Raw genomic sequence first — 17,085 nt, 5'->3', positions numbered from 1 at the left:
GCAATTTGAACCTACTTTTTGAAGGAAAATATGCCAGAAGCCTTAAGCATAGTAGCTGCCTCGTGCTTCTCCCTTGTTCAACCCACAAATAGTAACATTCTGAAGATTTGCACGTTGAAGAGTCCCCCTTAGCTTTCGCTTAGCATCTGTGCTGTCAGCCGGCAACCTGATGAGTCTGAGGTAAGGATTGGCAAATGCGAACTTCTGCAGGGCCAAGAAGATCCCATGATGAGTGGGATTAGGGATTAGGGGTAAGAAAAATTCCCTCTGTCTGGGATAAGTGCTATTTCTCATTCCTCTTAATTCTACTAAACAAGGAAAGGGGCATAGTGGGATAATAAATGGCAATGAGGATTGGCCGCAGTTTGGGGCGACAATCGAGGATAGTAAGGACTTGGGGGAATGCGGAGGCAGTTGCTCTTCAGCTCCAACTAGATGTTGCCCCATTTGGATGCAGCCCTAAACTGGCAGATCAATTTTTTCCACAAGAATCTAGAAAACTGGATTTTTTAAAGTGAAAGTCTGGATTTGTACATTTTTTCAACTAATTCAAAAATTTTGAAAGTTTGTGAGACCCAATCCTGTGTGGGCCTAACAAAAAAATACATCTATGGGCTAGATCTCTGTCCAAGAAGTCACCATTTTATAACCTGTGGATGCTGAGTGAGGAAGAAAGTGTTAACTTGAACCATCTTCAATTTGGATAAAAAACTAAGACTTGTGGTCTATTATTTGTATGTCTTTAAATAGGCAGGTATTTATAAAGAGAAAAGCGTAAAAAGAGAAGGGCATTTGAGAACAATACTTATAATGTTTAAACAACCACTGTACTTTTATACTTAATTCTAGCATCAGAACCAGAATTCTTGGGTTATTATGGAAGCATGATTTTGTGTTAGGACCCGCAAGCCCATCTATGTGAGATGTTGCTGATGTGAAGCACATGGCATCTGTTCAGGCATCTTGCTGTGACTATGATTCTCAATAAAAACCTCCTTGGAATGATTCACATTGCTTCATATTACAACAAAGACACGGCAATTTGGATACATCTAGATGACATAAGGAATTTTCTAGTTTTTATGGAATTGATGTTTGGCACTTTGTAGACAGCACATTCTCAAAGTAAAGACTTCCTTATCCAAAAGCAAAATTAAATTTTGGAAAAGAAACTATAATACCTAAGAAACAAAAACATCTTTACAAAACCTGAGCTCCTTTCACACTGCTTTAGATGCATGAAGGTAATAGATTTTGGGTCTTGAGCACTCCTTGATTATTCAGTGTAAATACTGCTCCAGATATTCCAGTATTTTTTTTCCCTGTCATTGATGTTTTTATGGTGTTTTTTTGTGTTTATCTCCCAAACTGTATTATTATGTCATAATAAGTCAATGAGAGGTTTAAATATTTTCATTTGTATTTTTCTGTTTTAAAAATTCCATAAATAATTTGTGTTGCGTTTAGTAGTAAGGAAGTATCTTTTTACTTAAATGCCTGGTGAATACTTTCAGGTTTCATGTGATTAATAGTTCAAGAATGCTAAGATAATTAAATAAATAAATACATGCCCTGTTTCTTGGACTAGAAATTAGAAGCAAGTGTTGAAAAGAAAACACTGAAGATGAGATATTGTGGCAAGTTAAAGACTGGCAAGGGTCTAAGACTGTGTGAACATGCAGACTTGTGAAATCCCCACAGATTACCATAGAAGCCGATGAGGTTCTCGTTCTAATTTTAGTGCCCAGTTTGGTTTCGCTTACTATTTCAACTCTTTAACATCCTTATTGTGACTAGTAGATCCATCAGCAAAACTTTGGGTGGAAATGTTTTTGTGTAAAATCCACTCTCAAGAATTGTTTTCAGGGACATGACACGCATTTATTTCCATTCCGCAGAAGAGGGAATGCAATGTCCAGACTTGGATCCCATTCATGACTCATTAGTTCACATGAGCTACTACTGGCATTTCTCTGTGTATCTACTGAAATTGCCTGGTCTTTTTTTTTTTTTTTTTTTTTTTTTGAGAGAGATCAGCCCTGAGCTAACATCCCTGCTAATCCTCCTCTTTTTGCTGAGGAAGACTGGCTCTGAGCTAACGTCTATTGCCAATCCTCCTCCTTTTTTTTTTCCTTCCCCAAAGACCCAGTAGATAGTTGTATGCCATAGTTGCACATCCTTCTAGTTGCTGTACGTGGGACGCGGCCTCAGCATGGCCGGAGAAGCGGTGCGTCGGTGCGCGCCCAGGATCCGAATCCGGGCCGCCAGCAGCGGAGCGCGCGCACTTAACCGCTAAGCCACAGGGCCGGCCCCTGAAATTGCCTCGTCTTTAAGTTCTTTGGGGGCATGTATATGTCTTTGTATCCCCTTAAGTACTTATCTTATATGCTTGATAAATATTTCTTTAAAAAGATTGTAACTGATCAATAAAAATATAATTGAATAGGTTGGGCTGTATGTCTAGAGACAGCTAGTTTTATCCTCCCCAAAATAATGAACACTACAGAGTAAGAAGCCAATTATAGAATCTTCTTTTAAGAAAATGTGGGACGAAGGAACATTTGGTACAAATGGGATTTAAACTAGTTCTTATTTCGTAGCCTGTGCTACCCTTACCCCCTTTATTTTTCTGTCTCTCTCTTTTTTCTTTCTTTATTTTGCAAAATGGGTATAAGTAGGTAAAATATGTGTGGCTTATGAGTTTGAGAGAGATGACATAAATGGGAATCATTGTATCCCTTATGTAGAAGACACCTTTTGGTCGCTTACCAGGAAAATAATAATAGTAGCTAACAAGAATATACTATGTGCCAGTTAATAAGCACTTTACCTGTATTAACTCATTTAATTCTCATAACAATTCTACAACATAAATACTATTTATCCTACTCTACAGATAAAGATACAGAGACACAGTAAGATTAAATAGCTTGCCCAAGGCCATATAGCTAGAAAGCAAATTTGATCCCAGTGATCTGGCTCTAGAGTCCAGGCTCTTAACCACTAAGCTGTACTCAGAAAAGAACTCACTGAATGAGTAAAATGGGTAAAGCCTACACAGACCCACAAGAAAGGGCTGTATTGGACTGTATCACATGCACCACCACAGAGGCTTTTAGTTCTGATGCTTAGAACACGGTAGTCCCTCTCTCCCTCTTTCAATCTTTGTTGAGTGAAAGAATGAACACATGTATACTTTAATTCCAGGTTTAAGACCTCACCATTCTGCTAGCATTCCTGCTTTTCCATACCTCTCTGAGGTTTTCAGTGTCATTTTCTCGGCGTTCAGTGTTCTCCTTTCCTCTGCTCAGAGCAACCCTACTCATGCCTCAAGGCACAGCTCAATTCTATGAGTGGAACTTGTCTTTACTTCTCTCCTGACTCTTTCATAACCCCATGCATCGTAATTTCTGTTCATGTGTGTCCCCTCTTTAGATCCTAAGGCCTCTGAGATCACAATCTAGCCTGATATATACTTGTCCCTCTGCCATGGTGTTAATCACAGTGTCTGGCACGGTAATAAGTGTTTATTAAATAAATAAGAAAATGACTGGAAGAAATATTCAAGTGTATTTCTATTCTTTTTAACATAAATCGGTAATACTAAAAATCTGGAAGCATGTCTTGAAATTCCATTATAGGCATGTTAACATAAAAGGAGTAAATTCATTCAATAATCAAAATAAAAAATTCACGACAAGAGTCAGATTAGAGAAGAAAATTGGAGAAGAAACAAATTTGAAGTGTGAAGCCCATGTTGGAAGAATAAGATGGCAGAGAAAGATAGCCATATAAAGCTATCAAACACACTTCTGTGTTGGGGGCTAGAAAGACAAAAGACACAGTCTGGTTCTTAAGAAACTACTAGGGAGACAGAACCATTCAGTAACATAAATCATACAAAGCCTAAAGGAAATCAGTACATTGAGTGCCAAAGTCTGCCTGGAACTTTGGGGAGGGAGGAGGAGAATTCAAGGAGGCATTTGAAAAGTAAGTATGTGATTGCCAAGCAGACATATTAGGGGGAAGGGAGACATTCTAAAAAAAAGAACAATATGTGCAAAGTGTGATGTCTTAGTCAGTTCAGGCTGCTATACCAAAAATACCATAGACTGGGTAACTTAAACAACAAACCACCCTCATGACCTAATCACCTCCCAAAGGCCCCATCTGCAAACACCATCGCATTGGGGATTAAGGTTTCAACATATGGATTTGGTAGGGACACAAACATTCAGTCCTTTTCACATGGGCGCTATGAAAAAGAAGTTCATTTTACAGCAATAGAACATGTGGTATAGTAAAGCAGAGGTGAGTAAAGAGGAGTGAGGGCCATTCACGACAGGCTTTGTATGCCATGCAAAGGACTTTAGATTTTGATAAGACACAATAGGGAATGGTGGTAGAATTTTGAAATAGGGGAGCTGTGTGATCAAGCTCATAATTTGGAAAGATTGATTTGGCACCAATAGAGAGAAGAGATAAACAGGAGGCAAGAGTTGATCTAGAAGCCTGATGAGTAAGCATTGTAGTGCACCAGCTTGAACCCAAGAGTGTCAGTGGAGAAAGGTAATGCCAGCTTGAACCCAGAAGTATTGGTGAAGAGGAAGAGAAGTGGAGGCATATGAGAAACAATTGAGAGGCAGATGATTGGACTTGGATATGGACGGATGGTGAAAGAAGGCTACAAACTCTAGAGTGAGTCCCAAGTTTCTGGCATGGAACATTGGAAGGAAGGTTGAGCCATAAATCAAGGAAGGAAATATAGGAGATACAGCAATTTAGGGAAGTGAAGAGGACATATCTTTTAATTAATTAAAAACTTTTTAAAATTGACATATAATTCATACACCATTAGAATCTACACTTTTAAAGTACACACTTCAGTGATTTTTAGCATATTCACAAGGTTATACAACTACCATTATCAAATTCCAGAACATTTTCATCATCCCCAAAGTAAACCCTGAACTCATTGTAGTCACTCTCTATTCCTCTCTCCCCTCAGCCCCTGGCAACCACTAATTTACTTTCTGTCTCTGTGGATTTACCTATTCTAGACATTTCATATAAATGGCATTATACAATATATGACCTTTTGTATCTGGCTTCTTTCACTTAGCATAATGTTTTTAAGGTTTATTCATGTTGTAGCATGTATTAATACTTAATTCCTTTTTAAGGCTGAATAACATTTCATTGTATAGATATACTTCAATTTTGTTTATCCATTCATCAGTTCATGGACATTTGGGTTGTTTCCACTTTTTGGCTACTATAAATAATACTGCTATGAACATTTGTGTACAAGTTTTTGTGTGGACATAAGTTTTCCCTTCTCTTGGGTATATCCCTAGCAGTGAATTTCCTGGATCATATGGAAACTCAATGTTTAAGTTTTTGAGGCACTGCCAAACTGTTTTCCAAAGTGGTTGTATCATTTTACATTTCCATTAGCAATGTATGATGGTAAGATATGAAAACTTACCCAAAAGTTAAGTAAAACTTGTCCAAAGTCGCACCTTAGTAAGTAGCAGAGCTAGGATGTGATCTGCAGAGCCCACTCTGTCCTCTACAGTACACCATGCAGCTGGTCTCCATTTGGTTTGGAGTCACCGACATAGATGGTGATTGAAGCCATGGTTGTGGATGAGTTTACCATGGAGAGTTTGAGGCGAGAGGAAAAGTCCAGGCAAGGAGACCTGCGAACCCCCAGCGGTAGGACAGAAGTCTGCACGTGAGACTGAGAAGGTGTGACCGGAGGCACAGAAAGAAAACCAGGGAAAAGACATTGCCAGGAAAACCATCTGAGGGGAGACTTTTAGTGGGGGTGTAGTCAAGAGATAACACACGGCTGCTGAGCCTTAGTGTAACTTCTGCCAGAATTTGGTGACTTCTGCCAGAGTGGTTTTGGCGAGGTGTAGGGGTGGGAAGTGGAGGGAAAATTGAACAGAGCTTATTTTGGTAGTCTGAAGAGGGGATGGAATCAAGCCAGCAAATTCTACTTTCCTGTGAAGAATGGGGAGATAGGAGAGATGGCCAATAGATAGCTGGTGTTTTTCATTTGTTTTTGTTTTGGGCCAGAAAAGACATCTCATGTTTACTTAAACTGCTAAAAATTTAGTTTCAATTCATTAATTCCTCCATTCTTTTATAATTGTACCAACAAAATCCTTATTCCTGTTCCTTTGCCTCCTCTCTTTAACAGTGACTTTATGAAAAGCTATCTACCTCTCCCTCCATCTTTCTTTCTCCTTTGTCTCTCTAGATCCACTAATAGCAAAAAATACCCATCAGATTCCTGTTTCTAGAAGTCACACAACTTCTCAAGGGTAATTTGTCTTATAAGGAACCAGTACTATCAACCTCAAAACTCCTTGAGAATTCCAAAAGTTCTTGTCAGCACTTTTGACAGATCCCCACCGTATGTAGTGTGTCCTCCATATGTAATATGCTATTAATCGATTTATAATATTGTTCTAATGGGGAAATATATTCTAAATTCTGAATAATCACTTTACAAATATAGTTTGAAAATTTCGTAATTTTAGGACTTCCTTTTTTTCATTGTGCTTTACGCTCTTAAAACCTTTTTCAAATGAAATTTTTTTGTTCTGACGAGGAAAGCAGAGTAATATTATTTCTCTTATATTAAAGATGATGAAAGTGAACCTTACAGAAGTTGAATGAGACCTAAGATACTACTGAAATTTTCTAGTCACTTATGTTTTCTCTTTTATTGCTATGTACAGTGATTTCTCTTCAGAAGTAAGATGAAGTTAGTCAATGTCTTAGATGGGAGCAAGAGAGATATCACCACCTCTTGAGATTTGTTTTCCTTGTAGAGAAAGGAAGAAACATTTGCTATAGGAGAAACATCTGAAATAAAGGAAAATGACAAATTCATTAAGTGGAGTCTTCTAGTTATGGGCTTTAAGCTGTGTAAATTTAACTGAGAGTACAGAAATAATTTTAAAAACATATTTTTCTTGGGTTACTGTACTTTACTTTTAATTGGTTCCAATAAAAAATCTAGCTCCAAGTCTCTGATTAGAAGTAATTTCAAACTGAGACTTTACCACCCCTTAAAAGAGTACGATAAACATATTGGTTTCGAAACAAGAGCAATATGTTTTCACTTAGATTATAACATAGCACAATTTCAATTGAAAAAGGGAAATTAATATTACATCTTCAAGCAGGTCTGTATCTATGTATATAAAATTCAGCATCAAAATGGTGTAAGAAACTTTGCTTTTAAAGCTTATCTCTGTCGGGTCTGGCCTGGTGGCATAGGGGTTAAGTTTGCATGCTCTGCTTTGGTGGCCTGGGGTTCGCAGATTCCGATCCCGGGCACGGACCAACGTACTGCTTGTCAAGCCATGCTGTGGTGGCATCTCATATAAAGTAGAAGAAGATGGGCACAGAGGTTAGCTCAGGGCCAATCTTCAGCAAAAGGAGGAGGATTGGCAACGGATGTTAGCTCAGAGCTAATCTTCCTCACACACAAAAAATAAATAAATAAAGCTTATCACTGTCAATAGTGAAACTGGATAATAAAATGAATAATAATAATAATAATAATAATAATAATAAAGCACTGTACAGCCCCTGTGCTTTTCATAGTGCATTCATTTACTTATGTGTTGTTTTTAATCCAAAAACAATTCAGAACTCAATGCATCCCTACTTGACCCCAATCATTTTACCGTCATCAGCTCTTGTTCTAAATATTGTCTTATGTGTGTTCTTATTCTTTTTTCATGTGATGATAAGTTTCTTGATAGCAGGTTGGTGATATCTGTCTTGTGTCCAATTCTGGAATCATGCTCAGATATCTCCAGCCACTTTGCTGTCTGACATCACTGAATTTAGCTGGTATCTTCTGTTTTAGTTTTGTGACCCATAAAACTTAATATTCTCAGGTGTCTCCTTTTTCAGAAAGCCTTCCTAGATCTTTTTGGTTGAATTCGGTCCCCTTTGTGTGCTCCCATAATACCCTGGGCATGTGTCTCTGACACTGGACATAACAGGCTCACTGTTTTATAATAACCAGTGTAATCTGTCTCCCACACAGGAATGTGGACTCTTGTGTATGGCTCTTTACATCTCCAGCCCATAGCACAGGGGTTAACATTTAATAGGTATTCAATAATCACTGGCCTTTTTGCTCAATCAACCAAACACCTTCCTCTGAGAGCATGGAGATACTTTTGAAGGCAATCTTTCATTATGTTAGTGCTTCTTGCTGCATTCCTATGTAGCAACTTAGAACTCAGGTTTTAAAACCCTTTCCTGGTATTTTCAGAGAAAGGCAGCTTCCACTCCCAGCACGTAGTTTAGAACGAGATTTTGTATTCCAGGCTGTGCCTTCTGTTCACATTTTCTTGCTTCCAAGAGGTTTTCTGTGTAGTGTTTTCATTCCCTTGAGGTTTCCTTGGTGCAGATTCCCTCCCTTGAGATTATCATCTGGCCCCAGTGGGAGGATCCCTAAGAGTTTTACTTACTCCTGCCAGCTATTGAGAATGTATTCTTGCTCATGACGGGCACATAAGGCATGAGCACATTAGTGCTAGTACCAATTACTGAATGGAGGTCAATAACCAGCTCAGAGCTCATGTCACAAGGCCTCCTTGCAGCTTTTGGTAACAATTAAGTAACATGGTTTAGCTGTATTTTATTTATTACTGGATTTCTGGGGTGGAGCCTGGACTCTCAGTGTTCATTGGGTAAAGCACTCAACATGGTGACTAGCACAGAAGCACTCAAAAAGATGACTTCCTCCTCCTCTTCGGCCTCTTCTTCTCCATCATCATCATCATCATCATCATCATCATCATCATCATCATCACCAACCTCATCATCATCAAACTTACTCTGAAGTAGATGAACAGTCAAAGGATAAGGAAGTGACTTTACCTCAGAGGATTTGGAACCAGGTCCTTTCAGATCATTAGTGCCACAGACAGGATTCTTATGAATATAATATTGGCATCTTCAGGAGAAGAAAACATTGATCTTTAAAAAAAATTATTTTACCAAAGTTTAAAATTTTAACTTCTGAGCAAAACATTTCCTAGTTCTGGGATTTATTTTGGGGTATTATTTACAATTTGAACATTGGAGTCACCATAGTAGGTCGTAAGCCTTCCATGTGGCTGAATGTGTCCATCTGGAAACCATCTGATTGCAAATATCTAATATGTGTATATATGGGTTCTCTTCCATGCTCAGCTCTGGACAAGTGCTAGGAAAATACCTCCTTGGTTGGACTTCGGAATTCCATTTTATTTGTTACTAGAGCTTCTTCAAGGCTTTCATTTCTGGGCCGGCCCCGTGGCTTAGTGGTTAAGTGCACATGTTCCACTACTGGCGGCCCGGGTTCAGATCCCTGGTGCGCACCGACGCACCGCTTCTCTGGCCATGCTGAGGCCCCGTCCCACATACAGCAACTAGAAGGATGTGCAACTATGACATACGACTATCTACTGGGGCTTTGGGGGAAAAAAATGAGGAGGATTGGCAATAGATGTTAGCTCAGAGCCGGTCTTCCTCAGCAAAAAGAGGAGGATTAGCATGGATGTTAGCTCAGGGCTGATCTTCCTTACAAAAAAAAAAAAGACTTTCATTTCTCATTCAACTCATGTCAGGAAGCTGTAAATAAGTTAGTTTCATTGCCAATACTAAATACCAGTAACCAAGAAAAAAAAAATAAAATGCAGCTTAACCTTGTTACTTAATTGTTACCAAAAAATGCAGTGAGGCCTTGTGAGATGAGCTTTGATCTGGTTATTGACTTGTGTTCAGTATTTGGTACCAGTGTGTCCCTGAATTGCAAAGCTTGCTGTAATAATGATGGTTATTCATTTTCAGACAATAGGGCCAGTAATAGCATGCTTAGAAGCTAAGCACAGAGAATAGTAAACACTTGTTCTAGACAATGCCCAGAAATTGATCTAATAGGCAAGCCTTAACAACAGCTAAAATTCGTGTAGGTAGTGGAAAAATTATAAACTTTTGGAGTCAGATGGATCTATCTTTGCAACTTAATTAGTAACATGATATGGACAAGTAATTGAACCTCTCTAGGCCTCAATTTCCTTATCTGTGAAATGAGAATAATACTTGGCTTTCAGAGTATTTATAAGATTTAAACATAATATAGGTAATTTCCCCAACATTATGTCTATCACATTACTTGCCACCAACACATAATCTAGTATGTGTAGAGGCTATTATTACTTTGTTTTCTAAAATCTGGGACAATGTTGATTATTAATGCCCCATTAATTTAGTAAAACCTCTTTGCAGGTAAAAGCAAGAAAACAACAACAACTAAAAATTTAAAACCCAGGAAAACCTCATTATCGCATTAAATAAACCCATCCAAAGCAAGAATGAAAAAAATTACTTCTAGAATTGAGAAATACAGAAATACATGCTCCCTACTGTCATTCTTAAATAACCTTTGGGGATATTGCTCCACTATCCATAAATGTGGGATAGTTTATTCTCTGTGTCACCATTATGGCCCACTTATAATGTTTTAACTTTGCTTTAAGTACTAGGCTCATTTCCTAAGCTCACACTATCCCGGTTGGGTTGTGATAGAAACAACTGTGACAGTGCTGGCAATGAGACTGTGATGGAGCACACTGGGAAAAGTAACTGATTGGTGGAAATAAAATAGATAGAGACGTTCAAAGAACTGACTGGTGAAGTTGAAAGAAAAGGAAAAATAAATTAAAACAAGACCAATGCAGAAACAACCAAAGAATACCAAATATGACGAGTGAACCGAGAAATAAGAGTAATGTATCTTGTGAGATTTACGAGTTTTTTAAAGGCAACAGATGATGAGGGCATTGGAGAATGTGTGTGGTGGGGCAGATATACAGAAATCCTGGCTGGCAGGATAGAGAATATGGGGATAGTGGCTGAGGTTATACTTGCCAGAATGAAATATCCTGGATCAAGCCAAAGGGTGGGAGGTAAATGATTTCTTTATTATTTCATTTCCAATAGTATCTATCTTCCTCTTCCCCATTTCAAGCAAAACTAGGTGAAATGGGGGCAGGGATCCATGCTACCAGGAAGAAACCACCTTGCAAACGCCAGCCATGCTTTAGCTCTGAGGTTCATACTTATGGAAACCATGTGTAACTAGACTATAACAACAGAAACCCAGAAATGCCTGCTTCACACAGAAGAAACTTGCCATATAAGTTGTTCTAGAAAATTTGCCTTGAACAATTTCAGAAACATGACACAAGTGAATGGTATAATAGCCCAAGGAACAAGGAACACTAAACTTCTTCTCAAAACAAACTCTAGAAGAAGAGAAGCATCAGCCTTCTACCCTAGATGGAAATACTTTCAATACTTCTGGTTTCTTTCTTCTGTTCTTCACAACATCTTTTGCATATTTTCTCCTCTTGATAAACCTCAGACCTGTTCCCATCATACCTTCCAGCAGAGGACCTTGACTCCTTCTTTTCAGAGTAAATAGAAGTCACCAGAGGAAATTCCTGGACTTCTTGCTATCACAAGGACAAATCTACCTATATCTATACCCATTTTTTTCTCGTTCCTGCTGTTACAGTGAAAGAGATGACCCTCTACTTTATCCAAGGTAAATCCCTCCACCTGTACATGAGTCTATCACTCTGGTCCTCCCACGGACCTTGTTACGTGGATCAAATTCTCCTTCTCCTGTCCCTTAAATTTCCCTTTCCACTGATTCTTAGCTCTTAAACATGTTCAGGTGTCAACCTAGAAGTCTGTAACAGAGATCCAGAAACTAACTCAACATTTCCTTTGGATATCTCAGACATCCAACTCAACATGTCCAAAAGTGAACTAATGATCTGTCCCCTCCACCCCATGAACTTCCTACTCTTTCCTTCTCCTCTCAATTTCTCAGTCTCAGGGGAATGGAACCATAACCCAACCAAATGTCTAGTTAGAAATCTGGGAATTATCCCTGATTCCTCCTTTCTGCTCATTCCCCATAGCCAATGGATCAGCAAATATTGCTGGATCTATCTTCAAAATATATTCTCTAACCAACCATTTCTCTCCATCTCCATGGCCACACACTCGTAGAGACAACTATCATCTCTTGCCTGGATGGTTATAACTGATCACTAACAGTTTGACTACTAACTGGTTTCTCAATCACCAGTGTAGGTCTTTACTAATCTCTTCTCCATACTGTAGCCAGAGGGATCTGTAAATAATCCAAATATGATCATGCCACTCTCCTGCCCACCTTTAAAACAGTAGTTTCCCATTGCACTTCAAAAAGTCCATACTCCTTAATCTAGCTTACAATACTCTTCATTAGCTACTCCTACTGACTTTTTAGTCTCATCTCTTGCCACTTTTAATTCTTCAGTCATTCTAAATGTCTTTTAACTTTTCTTAATTGCCATCTTTTCACCCACTCTTTGCCCAGCTAAAAATTCTCTGTCTCCTGGACTAAATTAGTGCCCCATAAATTAGTGCCCCATCACTTCATAGGATACTTTTTTGAAATTACTTGTTTAATTCTTTGCTGGAGTGTATGAGCAAGAATCATGTCTGTCTTGCTCACCAATTTGTCCTTCTCTCTGCTCACCCCCAACCTCCTCTACAGCCATTCTAGTACCTTGCTTAGTATCTGGTGTCTAATAGATGCTCAGTAAGTATTTGTCAAATAAATTAATTATCTTTCAGAGTTTTGTTATCATTTCTCTTCCTGAACTCAGTAATCTTGATTCCCCCACGGAATCTCAGAGAATATAATCATAGCACTTTAAAAATCTTATGTCTATGTGTGTGGTGATGGGTTGTAATTAGTATTTTGGTGGTGAACATGATGTAATCTATGCAGAAATAGAAGTACAATGATGTACACCTGATATTTTTACAATGTTATAAACCAATGTTACTGCAATAAACAAAAAATTAAAAAAAAATAAATGTATTTTCTTAAATAAATTAAAATAAATAAATAAATAAATAAAAATCTTATGTCTATGGTGAGAAAGGGAGATAAGCTTGAATGTTGCCAGAACAAAAAATGATATGACACCTTAGTTGTTAATCCTTAAGGCTTAAAGATTTGTAATAATTACCACTCATTTTCACAAAGGATTTAGGCATTTAGAGAAACCCCCTTGTCTCCATATGAAGGTCATATGAATGTAAAGACATATCCACGGTCATATATTTATAAAGATAATATCGGCCATTAGGAGGGAAGAGTCTTCAAGGGTTTTTGTTTGTTTCTTCTTGCAATAGAGATAATGCTATAGACAAGACTATCTTTGGAAGTTCTAATATGGCCAACATCATTTTAAAACTATTTGTTGAATACTTACTAGATATACTATTTCACCTTATAAATCCTTCAATCCTAGAGCCAGAAGCAACTTTTGCTGTCATTTTGGCATGCTTCCTAGACACCGTCTGGGAATTTAGTCTACAACATCTCTGACAGTCATTACCTTACTTTGGCTCAAGAACTTTCAGGAATGGGATTCCATTGCTGATGAGGCCACCTGCCCCACTACTAGATGCTCTAGTGCCACAATATTTTTTCTCCCATTTTCTTTTACGTTCTCTAAACTAACATCTCTCTTCCTGTCACTTCTACACGTAGGTCCTCTACATCACCTTAAGTCCTCAACTTAAAAGCCTTTAAATATTGGAAGGGAAGAGGTAGTGCAGGCAAAGGCAACACCTTTCCCAAGCACCCACTGTTTTGCAGGACACATGTGGGTGCATTTTATGTTACCTCACTAACTTCTTAAACAATCTAGTAGAGTAAGCAGCATTAATGGCATTTTACTCAGAGGTAAGTAAAACTTTCCTCATTTGTTTATCTAATGTTGAAATCCAATTTTTAATTACTCTAAAAGTTCTGAGTCAAGAGCCTGGATGCTAATTTATATCTGTTGATGGATAGTTGCATGGAATTGGCTCCTTTTCACTATTTCTAAAATCGGGAGCATAGTCCTTATTGTCCCAGGCAATCTCACAAGGATTTTTTTTTGAAGATAGAGGCTTTGCCAGTCTTGTTAATCAAAGTCTTTTGCTGTATGAACTCATCATGGCTTTTGGAAATCACACTCAACAGAACTCTATTGCCCTTTGGAAGAGAGAACTTTTCTCCTAGAAATAATTCAAGCCCTGGGGAAATTTTGGCTTATTGTGTCCTTTTCAGATTTGTGAGAAATGTTGATGCTGGGGAACAATCATTTTCATTGCAGCCAGAGAGTACCTATCAACACTAAAGCAAGTCCTAAACCATTGGGAGACTAAACAGCCTGGACTAAAATAACATTGACATTCACGTTGAGACACTCAGGAGAGATTTAGATCAGAGTTTGATGATCACCACAACAAACTGTTTTAGAGATTTACTAACATTCCAAAGTCACTGTTTGGAAATTCTTAATGAGTAATCTACTGATATATGTATATTTGGACTAAAATAGTATTTTATACTATGTGTATAAATTTTGGTTTTGCCCCATTTGTAGGTTTTTAATAGGCTGAATTTTTGTTTAGCTACTTGATTTAAAAAATATCATGTCAGCAAAATATTTTGAATATTTTTTGTTTTAATTGACTCTGTGGCTGAAGTTTAGACAAAATCTCAAAAACCACTTATAGTTCAAGGGTTTTGGAAATTCTTTAACATAATGTGAATTCTTTTAGTTTTGTATTATTTAACTCTGTCTGGGGATTTCTTTCTGTTCTTTTATCAGGTTCTCCAAAGTACCTATTATTCAGGCTGGATAAAAACTTCTATAGATTGTGTCCCCAGTGCATTTTCCGATGATGATAAGTGCCCTTAAAATTCTTTCAGACCTGAATATCTATCTGTGTGAAACTGATAGGTAAGTATTTCTTTAAACTATTGTAGATTATATAAGAAACTCACCAAAATAAATGTGCCTAGAAAAATGAAAAGAAACATGCCATGATATTAACAAGTTATCTTTGGATGATGAGATTTCTTTTCCCTTACTATCCTACTTTAAATGATGAATGTATATTGATTTTACAATAAAGAAGGTTTACTTGTGAAAAAGCAGTTATAGACACAATAATATCCACACATATGAAATGAGATCTCAGGTACATGTGTAGGTGACTGAATGCTAAGCAGGGATTCAGACACATCTACTGATTGCAGAAACAGATTGTAACCAGAGAGCTCGGCCCACCTGGCTCTCATGTGCTGGCTCCTTGGCAGATCACAAATATAACTCCAAACAATGGTGACAGGTCTTTGGTAGCAGGTTATTTCTAACCCCTTATAGAAGGTCAAAACCTTCCCCAAACAGATCAGGTGAATAATTTTGGTTTTGACCAGAGAAACTGGTTTAATTAATCTAGGCTGTTTGGTTCTAAGTAATATATTTACTACTCAGTAACAAGAGTTAACAAGATAAAAAATTCTGTATATACTATAAGGTAATCAAACTTGTCAATTGTCCAATGGGATTGGCAGAATTTATATTAGGGAAATCAGAGAAGTGCTGACCCAAAATGTCCTGGAAGAGGTTCTTATTATGAAAATAAGCAGATGCTATTAAGTCTAGAAAGCTGGCAGGAACTTCTGTCCCAGTGATGTTTGCTAAAAGCTGATTTAAATTAGTAAATCACATTTAAAAATACCCTTTTAAAAATTTATAGTACACATTCATACAAATATACACCTATTCAAAGACAAAATTTTGACAATTTTCATTTTATTCATTTATTCATCCATCTGTCCACTCATTCATTAATTTAGCAAATGCTTTTTTGAGTATCTTCTACATCAGAGGCAAAATCTTGGGAGTTGGGGAGTAAACCAGAGAACAAACACAAAAATCCCTACGTTCATGTTTATGTTTATGTTTATAGTACTAGAGAGATTAAAAAACAAATAAAGTAAAATATATAGTATGTGAGATGGGGATACGTATTATGAAGAAAAATAAATCCAGGAAGCGAGGTAGGGCATGCCAAGTGGGAGGTGGGCACAGAGAAAGAAGTGGTGTTGTTTTAAATAGGATGGTTAGGAAAGGCCTTACCAATAAGGTAACTTGGTAGAAGAGATGGTTCCAGACAACTTTAATATCCCCCTTTCACAAATCATTTGAGCAGCAGAAGTGGGAGAGCATTGATCCAAGGTTCCTGTTATTTTTATTGCACATGTGAGATAACCCTTCTTTTTATGCTCTACGAGTAGTAGCTTCAGCACAAGAATATGACTCTTACACAGAAATAATACACAGTAAACATTTTTCCTCCATAGTGATATGCCTGGTGAATAGATTCACTGAAATGCCACTCTTCAGTGGTCCTATTGAACTAATACAACCATATATATGGAAATTAGCTTTTTTCCCTGTTCCTTCATGTGTTTGCTTTCTGAAGTTGACTATGAGCCCATTGAAGACAGGGATGGGACAATGATTTGTTCATCTTGCCAGCCTCAATGCCTAGCCCAGTGCCTAGCATTTGTCAAGTGCTCAACGATTACCAGCTGAATAAATAAATTTTGAAAGTAAAAGAGACATTGACTTCAAACAGTTCATGAGATGAATTCCCAATGGCCACATTTACCTACTAAACTGTCCAAAGGGGATAACCGTCTTACATCCTGGTGACCTCTGGACCTCAAACCCTATAGGTACCTGGCATCAAGGACTTGCTCTGTAAAATAAGATGTTTGTGTGTCCCCAACAGGGATACTTTCTGTATAAGCAGCTCTAAGAGCTTGTTTCAAATCACTTTTTCCCCACAACAGTGCTATAAAATGGGACTGCTGTCATCCCCACATTTTTCTTCTACCTCTGTGACAGATAATCTGGCTTATATCCTTTCTCTGAGACGATGTGGAGGAATGATATTCATCACACTAGATTAAGGGGACAAAATTATGACAGCGTGTGATATCCACACTTCGGGGAATAGTAAAAGGGAAAAGGGAAACCCAAAGCTGTATTTTATAATAGAGTCCTGATTCTAGACCTTAATAATTGTGTGAGTTTTTTGGACAAGTTACTCAATCTCTGTGAATCCCATGATCTCATCTGTAAA

General features: G+C 37.7%; 1 protein-coding gene across 1 annotated transcript in view; it reads left to right on the top strand.

Annotated features, from left to right (window-relative positions):
• RASGRP3 (RAS guanyl releasing protein 3) overlaps positions 1 to 17,085 on the top strand; it is a 71,511-nt gene that overhangs the window by 15,900 nt on the left and 38,526 nt on the right. Inside the window, exon 2 of the mRNA XM_087436915.1 lies at positions 14,757 to 14,888. The gene's annotated coding sequence lies outside the window, so the exon portion shown is untranslated. The remainder of the gene's footprint in view (positions 1 to 14,756; positions 14,889 to 17,085) is intronic.

Source organism: Ceratotherium simum, chromosome 11 (genome assembly GCF_057802395.1).
Source record: "Ceratotherium simum simum isolate JZ-2026a chromosome 11, ASM5780239v1, whole genome shotgun sequence".
NCBI lineage: Eukaryota > Metazoa > Chordata > Mammalia > Perissodactyla > Rhinocerotidae > Ceratotherium > Ceratotherium simum.
Note: the sequence above shows the minus strand (reverse complement) of the source record. Positions and strands in the feature narration are given on the sequence as shown.